Raw genomic sequence first — 11,154 nt, forward strand, 5'->3', positions numbered from 1 at the left:
TGAACCAGTGTCCAGTCTATAAAGAGGAGGGTCAACACGGAGGAATCATTTCCTCCATGCTTCCAAGAGAAGCCAACAATGGTCGAGCAGGATCTTTGACTTATCTTCACATAGATGGAACTGGTAAAAGAAAGGAGCCAGGGGCTCCTCTCAAGCCCATGGGACCCCTGAGGAACAGATCCTCAAATGACCTCAAGAGTAAAAACAAATCAGTTTATCTGGTCTAATGGTATGTCCTTAAACACCCAAAAGGGAAGTATAACCAAAGAGTAAAGGGGCCAATATAATTTCATAAGAGCATACATATATGTAGCTAAAAGTTACTTGACAAACAGCAAAGCCAGACAGGCGATACCTTCAGTCGAGCTGTTGGCCAGGATGGATAAAGGCTCTTCCAGATAGTAACCCAACACACTATTGGAAAAATGAACAGCAGTCCCCAATTCTATCCAAAGGAATACTGACAATCGATTGCTGTAGATGAGGAACAACTGTTCCTCCTAGAACAGGGACCTCTGGCTGACTAGATGTACCAGAAGGGCAGATGGGGGGGAATAGATGGGGGTCTTGACAACACAGTGGACAGTGGCAGGGATGACAAAGTATGGAGGCTCTAGTGGGAGAGGAAGGCTGTCTATCCGACAAGTTTATATTCATACTCAGATGCCAAGGAACTCAGAAAGTAAGCGACTGTGACCAGTAATAGTCATATATATAGAGATTAGAAATGCATGTGAAAACATCTCAATGTTAATTGCCTTAAAATGAATTTCTCTGCATGAAACTGTTTATTTTAACAATGAAGTGGAGATCTTTTTTAAACGTTAAAACTTCATTTAATTTTATGTCTTATAGAGCTTATAATGAGTAAAATATTGTATAACTGTAATAATTCAACTGTAAACCTAAAAATTTACAGCCAATTTTGAAAGAGATGCATCCTACCTCAGAAAAACGTTATTGAATATGTCAATTGTGTTGTAATGATATTTTAATAATTCATTTCATGAACAGTTTGCTAAACCAGTAGTGTTATTTAATGTTTTATGTTTATATTTAAATTTTGTATTAATTTTGAACATCTTTCATGATTTATAAGCTGTAAAATATTCTAATCGTTGATGTATTTGTTTACCAAGCTATCCACTTAAAGCTATATAATATGTAGCACTTGAGACCATCTGTTAGAAATATTTGAATAATATGCACACTGTGAAGATATGTACAGCAAATAATCTACAAAACACATGAAATATTCAAGAAGTGTTTGTGATGGAGACAGTCAATGTATTTTAATTTTAATTTTCTGGAATCTAGCCGGAAGTGTTTCCCCCGATGAAGCCTCTGCTCATTCCAGGTGACTGGTTGTAAAAAGATGGTATCAAAAAGGCTTCTTGGGAGCTAAGGAGATGGATCAGCAGGTAAGAGTGCTTGCTGCGTAAGCATGAGGACCTGAGTTCAAATTCCCAGCACCCACATAAAAAAATCCAGTGTGGCTGTGGGCAGACTTTGAACCCCAGGGCTATGATAAGTGGAGACAGGAGGACACTGGGACTTGTTGGCTGCCAGCCTAGTCCCAGGTTCCATGAGACCCTGTCTCAAGGGAATAAGGTGGAAAGTGATGGGGAAGACACCCAAAGCCCTCCTCTAGCCTCTGCATATGTGTGGGTGTCCGTTCAGCACCTACAGGCGTGTGTACAACACACCTGGCATTTTAACATAGCTGATTTGGAGTAAAAACACTGGAATCAGTGTACAGTTACTTAAGTATGAGTTCTTATATTTAATTTCTTTATAAAATTATGGAATTCTGCTTCTAAGAGCTCTTGCTTAAGTGGAGAGGCTGCTTCAACCAGCAGTTCCATGGATGTCATGAAAAGTTCAATGAAGTAAGAGGGATGCTGTGGTAACAGGATGGCTTGAATGTCCTGGGGTCAATCCTTTGGGGCCAAGCAGCACGTTGTCCTTCATGACCTTGCAAATAAATATCTGAGCACCCTGACTCACTATGGAATTGTGGGCCTCAAATGGTTCTTTAATTCTGTTGGAAACAGACACCATGAGCTTGTTTCTTTCCTCTGAAGTAAGAGAAGGAAGAGCAAAAGTAACAGCATGGGTGAGTCCGCAGAGCAAGGAAGGTTGACGTTTGATGTGTGTGCCATATGTTGTGAATGTACATGGATGTTTGTGTGTGTTTGGAGGCATCAGGTGTCTTCCTTAATCCCTCTCCACCTTATTGTTTTGAAACAGGGTCTCACTGATCTGAAGCCCAACTGCCCCAGGAATCCTCCTGTCCTCAGTGCTGGGATTGCATGTGTTTGTCCCTGCACACAGCTTTTTTACATGGGTGCTGGGGATTGGACTCATCCGCATGCTTGCATGTTACCAGCTGAGCTATCTCCATAGCCCTGAAAATTAAAGTTTTCTAAACCACTGGTTAGTAGGCACATGGATGATTCCATGGATGAGTCTAAGGAGCTCCGCTATACCCCATGGGCTCATTACCATAACTCAGTGAACTGTAACCTATCAGGACAACTCCTTCGAATGTACCAGAAGGGTACATGCATGAGACCAGTTTGACACCTTGAAGACTCCTAGTGGACTACAGTTCTCGTTGTCAATCCCTCTTTAACACTACCTTCCCCAGCTGCCTTTAAATCTTTGTGTTTGGTGACCTCCTTAGAATTAAACAGACATTCTTTATAGTTCCTTGTACCCATTGATCTCATAGTAACACAGTGACCCACTCTTGGGTGTCCCCCAAAGCACATCTCCTTGTCAAAAATTTATAGCAAGATCACAGCAGTGTGCCACATGTCAACTTGCAGCTAACTATTCCATATCTATCGCTGTGTTCAGATACTAGCAAATTATTTCACCCTTCTGTCCAATCCTTCCTTTACCAATATTATCAAAGATTTCATATGTGTTTATTATTTTTTGCCTAAAATAATTTGAAACTCACTCTTTTGACTCCCCAGATTGATCAGTAATTTGTTGTCAAATCATCTTTTCACTGAGGTCTTCCTATGTGTAGAGCTACAGGACGCGTTGAAGCTGTTGTTCACTTAAGTTGTTAGGCTGGTTTTGTGTTTGGCATTTTCCAGTCACTGGATGGACCTCCCTATCTGTACATGTCTTAGTGGGAGGTTAACACCTACCTTTTATTATTCTCATGCCCATATTTGTCTTCACACACTTGTTTCATCCTTTGGAATTGTATACATAGTTTTTAAAGTCTTCTGAAGTCTTCTGTAGGACGGTTTCCTGTGACTAACATTTTAAATTCCACATTGCTTCCAGTCAGGTTTATTCTACTCTGTGTAGAACACTCCACCTGATCCTGCTGATCTCCAGCACATCCCACCTTACACACTTTTTGAACTTGTTTCTAGGTCTAATGTTCTTTTAAAATTCACGAATACTTCCTGGCAAAGGGTTTTGAGTTCAAATCCTTGGGATCTCTGACATGGACACCTAGTGCAGGTTCCAGTATATTTAAATATGTGTTGGATAAATGATCATTATTAAGATCCCTATGGTTGCTATGAGAATGCTTTAAAATAATTTTGTTAAATTGGAACACCCCCTGAAATGAATAAAAATGAGAGGCGGTGGGAATTTGCACAAGGAGGCAAATGACTCCTATCAAAACATTGCCAGAGGGAATTGAGGAGAGGCAGAAATAAAGGCTCACTTCAGACTACAGGCAGGCTTCCACGCTTTGAAGAGCATGTCTTAGTTTCTTCAGTCCTTCCTTATGTTTGGTGAGCACTTACAAGCCTGCAGAAGATGCTCTTCTACATGTCTGTGTGCCCTGCTCTACAATGTGCATCCTGAACGGAAAGAAATACCTGTTCACTTTCACCACCATGTTCGTAGGCCACGTGCTGTCACATCCTTGGCATCAGTAAATTCGTGTCTGAGAAGGGAGGGGAGCAATGAAGAGAGAAGTGGCTGGTTCTTTGAAACACTATGGAAGGAAGGTCTTGCTTTTTGCTGTCTATGATTTGGATGGCAGCATGCTGAGATTTTAATTATCTGCACTTTAAAATATCGCAACCACAGTTATTATAAAAACACTTTCCATTGTCCTTGATGATGGGAGGAGCTCCCATTCTAATGTGACTTATATTTGTAATTAAGGAGAAAGAAACCTTGAGTGGTCGCTAATTGAAACGGGGAGAACATGGATCCCTTTTGTTGAAGAGTCCTTATAGAAACTCTGGACATAAAAAAAATTATATCATGATGCAAAGTAAACGTCATTTTGATGATAAAGCTTAGATGTCTCTGAAATGTTGTACTTAATAAATGTGCCTTTCACTGACCAGGCCTAGAAGAATGTGCTCAGAGAAAACCTTAGTGTCTCGGTAAATAGATTGCATCTTCAGTGCTAATGATCACTCAGGTTGTTGCTATACTATAAAAGGTGCTGAGGCCTCACTTAGCTCTTCTATCCAAATATCAGGTATGCCAACATCCATCCATCCATCCACCCATCCTCCTCACTCGTGTACCCATCCATCCACCCAGCCATCCTGTCACTCAACAAATATGTGTTGAAAAAGTTACCTTGTGTGAAGCACTGTTTGTAGCACTTAATTCAATGCAGAATTGAATGATGGGCAAAAAGTGCCGTGATCAACTAGTGAGTCTACCAAGAGTTCATAAACTCTTCCTGCTTCCTACACTCCATTAAAAAATTACCTGTGTGTGTAGGTGGGGAGCAGCATCACAGGCCAACTTCAAGTGTCAATCCTGACCTTCCACTTTTTTGAAATGGAGTCTCTTTGTTTTCCACCACTGTATATACCTGGCTGACTTTCTACCACTGTGTTTACCCAGCTAACTGGCCAGCAGGTTTCCAGGGATTCTCCTGTCTCTGCCATCCATCTCCACCTTAAGAGTGCTGGGATTACGGGTGTGTGCTACTGTGTCTGGGTGCACGTGGGTTCTGAGGATCTGAACTCAGGTCCTTATTCTTGCACAGCAGGTACTATACCCATTGAGCCACCTCCCTAGCCTGCCCCCACCTCATTTTTAAGGAGTGTTTTTAATCTACTCCAGTTTAAAGTAACCAGTTAAGTGCTCTTTAGTGAATCATAGCAGCACCCACTGATGGAACTTGGGTTGTGTGATCCATCTTGGAGATGCCTGGGACTTTCTCCAGTGCTGATCCTAGACAGTGAGTCTATGATAGAATACATGTAGAGTGTGATTAACTCACCTGCAAATTGTCCATGGGTTTCTTGGTTAACCTATGCCTTAAACTATTAAAAAAAAAGTGTAACTGAACCCTGGAAGATGTTTCTAAGCAAGACTTTTCAGCACTGGATTATATCCACTGTAGGGAAAACTCTTCAGTAACGAGATCATTTAGAAACAAAAGGTAAATGAAAGTAGACTTCATTTAAGAAAACATTGTCAATGTTTATGATGTCAGAGTTCTTTGGTTTGGACCAAAAATAAGTACCCAATCACTGAGTGAATTAAGAGGTGTAATTTTAAAAGGATTTTTAAAAAGCAGCTTCCAAATTAAATAACTGAAACTTTTTCATTCATGGTTACTAATGAAACCTGAGTCTAGTTTTTTATTGAGAGAGATTACCTTCCTGCCACAAAACCCAGTTACCTTTGGAAAAGTTTTTTTAAAAAAAGAGAGACCAAATGAGTAGAAAAAGATGGATTCATCAATAGTCTTGAAGTAAGTGAACGCTATCCAGAAAGCATATAAATTCAAATCCCACCTCAGTCCTTATACCAGAGTGGAGTCTATAACTATTCAGATTTTAAACACAATATGTAGAGTGCCAAATAAAATTCGGGAACTTCTGTTTTACCTCTTAATAAACTCAGGACAAGATCTGTCAAGTCACAAAACTTAAATTTTACAAGGGGAAATACACAGCAATTCAATGATATACTTTTAAAAAATATTTAAACATTAAAAAGTAACTCATCAGCATCAACAGGCAAAGATGTGGAGGATTGCAACATGTATTAGAGAAAGCTTAATTTTTATTTTGCATAAAGAGCGCTCATATATCCATAATAAAGAGATAACCCATGATGGCAATACTCAGAAAACACATGCAAGAAGGAAAATTCCAAATCACCTTATGAGCATTTGCTAATTAGAAAAATCAAAGAGTTTACCAATCGGCCACATGAGGGCAAATTCTCGACAGGCTTAAGAAACAAACATTTTTATTTGGAGAATAAATTGAAATAAACTCTTCAGAGGGCAATTCCATAATGTCTGTTAACACCTTTGCTTGCCCTGTTTTGACCCAGAAATTTTATTTTAGGAATTTCTCTTACAAATCTCCTGAAACATGTATTCAAAATGCACTTGAAAAAAATATTGACAGTTACAAAGTATTAGAGAAAAACAAGTAGTCAGGTGCTGTCTGTTAGAATGTTATGCAGCAAGTAAAAGCCACGCAAAGCAGTAGAAGCATGTGTTCAAATATTCAGGATACGTTGCTAAGGGGACAGGAGAACACAAAAACAAAAATGGAGTGTGAGCCTGTGATCTTCTTTTCTTTTTTCTTTTATCTTTTGAGACAAGGTCTTCCTGTAGCCCTAGTTGGCTTGGAACTTGCTATAGAGACCAGGCTGTCCCCAATCTCACAGAGATCTACCCATCTCTGCCTCTGGAATGCTGGGATTAAAGGTGTTTCTTTTGTTTTGTTTTTAATTTTTACAAAAACTTTATTGAGAATTTCATACATGCATATAAGGTGTTTTGATCAAATCCATGCTCCCTTCCCGCCAACATTCCCCCCTCTGAAGATGTAACCCTAAAATCTTTTAAGGATTAGATACAAGCTCCCAAATACTTTTGACATTTTTTGGCCTTTGGAAAAGAGTATGTTGCTAACAGGCCCAAGGACATTTTGACTTTTAGCCAAGAAACTGGCTACATTTCTTTGGGGTCTTTTTACCCTAACTGCCTAGCCAATTCCTACCTCCTATTCTCACGCCATCCTCTGAAGGGGTTACTTAAATTGCCAATAAGGAATAGGGACACAGACCGCTCTGGTTTCTTCCATGCTGAAGAGGGACACAGGGTGAGGCAATTGGAGTACCCCTCCAGTGGGTCTATCTAAAAGACTCCCAAATTGCACAACCCTTATCTGTAGGGTGAAAAGGAAGTCCTTAACTGGTGAATAGGAGATGTGAAGGAGAAGTAAAGGCAAGAGTAATTAGCATTACAAGTTCTAGACGGAGCTAGAAAAAAGTCAAAGGTTTATACCACCATGCCTGGCTCCGAGTGTGTGATTTGTACATTAAAGTACAGACGTGTGGATGTGTCTGCTGGAATGTACCCAGAAGAGTAGAAGAGGCTGATGGAGGTTCTTCTGAATAATAGAGCTAGCTATTCGCATAGGAGATACTTTTCCCAAACCCATTTTGATTTGTTTTCATTTTTTGTTATATGAAAATGCTATTTCAGAATTAAGCAAGCTAGATCTTTTGACCAATTTTAGGACAATTTCACTCTTGTGTTTAATGTGGGGTCTATACTAGCTGGCACTTGAAGTACACATACATATTCTGTATATAATGTGGGGCCTACATTTGGAAAATAGTATGTAGAAACCACTGTCCCACCGAAGTAAGGGACTCATGTGTTCTCAAGAACCTGAGGCCAGAAGGCTGTGGTGGTACCTGTCTGTCATTCCAGTACTTGGGAGGGAAAGGCAGGAGGATCTCCAGTTTGAGGGCAACCTGGGCTACATGGTGAGACTCCATCTCAAAATAAGCAAATACAAAAAAGGACCAGAAGAACAAGAATTGGGTTCCTCTGTTGGTACATTGGTCTGTTTCCTGCCAGTACATCTGGCATCCAGAATCTCGGGTCCTTTGGCCAAGGCATGGAATCTCCGGTGCCCGGTTCTTCGCAGAGACTCATGCTGACCTTCCCTCCATGGGAAAACCACAGAGCAGAGTCCTGTTCCTCGTGTTCTTCCGGGATAAAAGCCCCATGGAACCCGGTCCAGGAGTTTCCTTTGTATTTTTCTGTATGACTGAACAGTAACGTGCCAGAATTCAGTTTCTTTACTGGATTGTTGTCCTTGCCTGGAATCTTAGTATCAAATTCAATGCCCAGTTCATGACCGGGTGGTTATTAACTATTCTAATGATCTGGTTGTAACCAAAATAGTTTGCAAAACTTTGTGGGGAGAACCCATGACATCAATATAACTGAAAACAACAAAAGCAAACAAGATTGTAACTCAGGTAAGAACTCTGTTGTGTAGGTCAGCCACAGGACCCTAGAGTGCAGCTTCCATCGGAAAAGACGGTATTTCCCACTTAAATATTTTTTGCCAGAGGTATTTGAGTGTAATTATGAGAAAACGATCAAATCACAACAAAACGACAATGGGGTGGAATCTGGCCATTTCTCTCGAAGAATGTCAATGTTATGGAAGACAAATGTTTACTAAAATATTCCAAATTAAAATAGACTGAAGAAATATAAGTAAATGCATTGCACAGATATCTCTGGGTTCTGGATTCAAAAGAATACCTTTGATGGGTAGTTAAAAACTGAATATGAACTACTTATTAAATTCAAATTTTCTTAGGTACAGTGATATTTATGTAATAGTCTTAGAAATGGAATGTGTTAGAGTAGTTAGTAGTGCAAAGTGGTTTGAGGTTTGCAATTTATATTCAAACGTCTCAAAAACAGTCGCACTAGACCACAATGCAAAATGGTCTCAATGTGTAATCAAGATGAAGAGTCCATGGGTTAGAGTGTATTTTTGTTTTAATTCCTCCGTAAGTCTGAAATTTTCAAAAAAAAATGAGAAAAAGGGAAAATCTGATTTGGCTTTCACAAAATCTTATGGTTAATCAACAGATGCTTAAAGCAAACCAAGTAAGAAGAAAAGAGGAAGCTTGTCAGGTTAGACGCCTGTCCTTCCCACGTCCCTCCCAGGCTAGGCGCCCCTTATTAAGTACCAAGCCCACAGGCTCTTTCTTCTTTCCCTTCAGCCTTGGCGGCATCCCAGCCCTTAAGACCTCTGTCAGCAACTGCAGCTCTCCCCCTCCCTCCAGCTTTCTTTCTGCCCTCCATCTGTGAGAACCCCTGCCCTGCCTCCCTGCTCAGCGTCTTCACAAGTTCCCCCCCAGGGGCTCCCAGGTGACTTGTTTTGCTCAACCTTTGCCCCTGACCCACTGCCTTCACTCCCCAGGTGTCTCTGCTCTTAGGCCTCACGCCTCCCTCCCCCTTCTTTAAACCCAAGTGGTGCCACCTGGCCTTCCCTTCCTGCCTGGGCCTCTCCAGGCAGGTTCGTTTCTTTTTCACCCTGAGGCATTCATAGACTTCTTGTCTGCCTTTCCCACTCTCCATTCCAGGAAGGTGCCTGTGGGTCCCCAGGTGTCCAGTCTTCAGCTGTCATAGGAGTGGCTGTGGCCTTTGCAGCCAGCAGGAAGGGTTAGCAGAGAGGGGCCCTGCTCCTCCAGACACCAGCTCTACACGGGTTCCCCAACTGGTTCAGCGGATCATCTGTGCATCCTCTAGCACCACTGACTGGGGCTGAGTCCATCATCTTCCACTGCCTGTCTACTAATGAAGGGGTACTCTTACCCTCCCACCCATCCTATCCTTGCTTTGAATCTTCACACTGCCACAAGCCCACTCTGCCATTCCTCCTGAACCCCAGGACCCTCCAAACAACCCCGAAATAGACAGTAACCCTGGAGGCCTATGTAAAGACTTTTGTTCTCTTTACTGAAACAAGGAAGAAACATTGCAGGGATCGATTCTTACCTGGCTTGCCCAGATTTGAGCTGTCATCTGTCCAGTGGAGTTGGACAGTAGTCTAGTGGCTCCTGAGCTGGGGAAGAGAGCTGCCGGGCACTGGAAAAGTATCAGGCTGTCTGGTTCTGCTCTGAAACATAGTATGGTTATCTCTTGATGTCTCCAGGAAATTGATCCCAGGCCTTTTCCTTCTAACGGATGCACAATTCATCAGCTTTTGGATTTGCATATAATCTACATACATCCTCCCATGCAAATCCCTCCAAGTTACTTGTAATGTTGGCATCAGTGGCTATGTATGTCATCACTATACTACAGTGTTTAGGGAATAATGGCAGGTCTAGTACAATAAATATTTTCAGAGCAAAACTGGTTGAATTCATGATACAGAACTCCTGGGCAGTGTGTGTATATGTAAACTATGTCTATAGCCAATTACAGGACTACATCCCTCCCTAAGACATCACTATAGGCAAAAGCAGGTATCTAGGCAGCGCCCCCAGTATGTTCCCCTAATCTTAAGAGTCCCTACACTTTTCCAGTGTTTGAGAAGCAGAGATGAAGATGGAGGATTACATATGTAAGCTTGTTCCAATCACTAAATTTGTTTGCTTCTGTTTTCTCATTTGATAGTGTGCAGAGGTAGCTAGGATGGGGCTTGGTAGATTCAATGCTCTCTAAAGTCTCAGCGGTAAAATGCCATGACTACATTGTACAGTGGTGTAGGGTCTTACCTTGTGTGCTTATGTTTTCTTGTGACATACAGTTTCAGTGGCTAGAGCTGTAGCTCAGTTGGTAACATTCTGGCCTCTCATGCACAAAACCCCAGGCTCTGTCCCCAGCATGGCATAAACCTGATATGGTGTTTCATACCTATAATGCCGGCACTCAAGAGCTGGAGGCAGGAGGATCAGAAGTTCAAGGTCATCATTAGGTGTGTAGCAAAAGATGGAGGTCAGCCTGGGATACATGAGACCCTGCCTCAAAAAAATAAACAAGCCTTTTGAAAACAGGTGTTTCCATGTCTCACAATTGTGGTAGTTCTGTTTTGAGTGGTGGAAGCTGATCTGAACTCAAGCTTTGCAGATATCAAAAGCACCGGATGGAAATCAAAGAGCGATGGCCGACCAGACACCTGCAGCACATCACCACCCAGGGTCTTCCTCCTTGACTGCCTCTCTGAGGAACCCTGTACAGACGCCCCAGGATGCCCTGCCTGCCGTCTGCCTTCTGCACTACAGAGCCACGTTGGGTTTCATCACCTCTGCTAAGCGTTTGATGATGGTACCTTTGATGTGAGCCTGGATAGCCAAATCAAAGTGATCATTTGTTTAATATTTGTCACACATCCGGAAATTCTGAAACCAACA

This window comes from Nannospalax galili, unplaced genomic scaffold (genome assembly GCF_000622305.1).
Source record: "Nannospalax galili isolate Female #2095 unplaced genomic scaffold, S.galili_v1.0 scaffold31, whole genome shotgun sequence".
Taxonomy (NCBI): Eukaryota; Metazoa; Chordata; class Mammalia; order Rodentia; family Spalacidae; genus Nannospalax; species Nannospalax galili.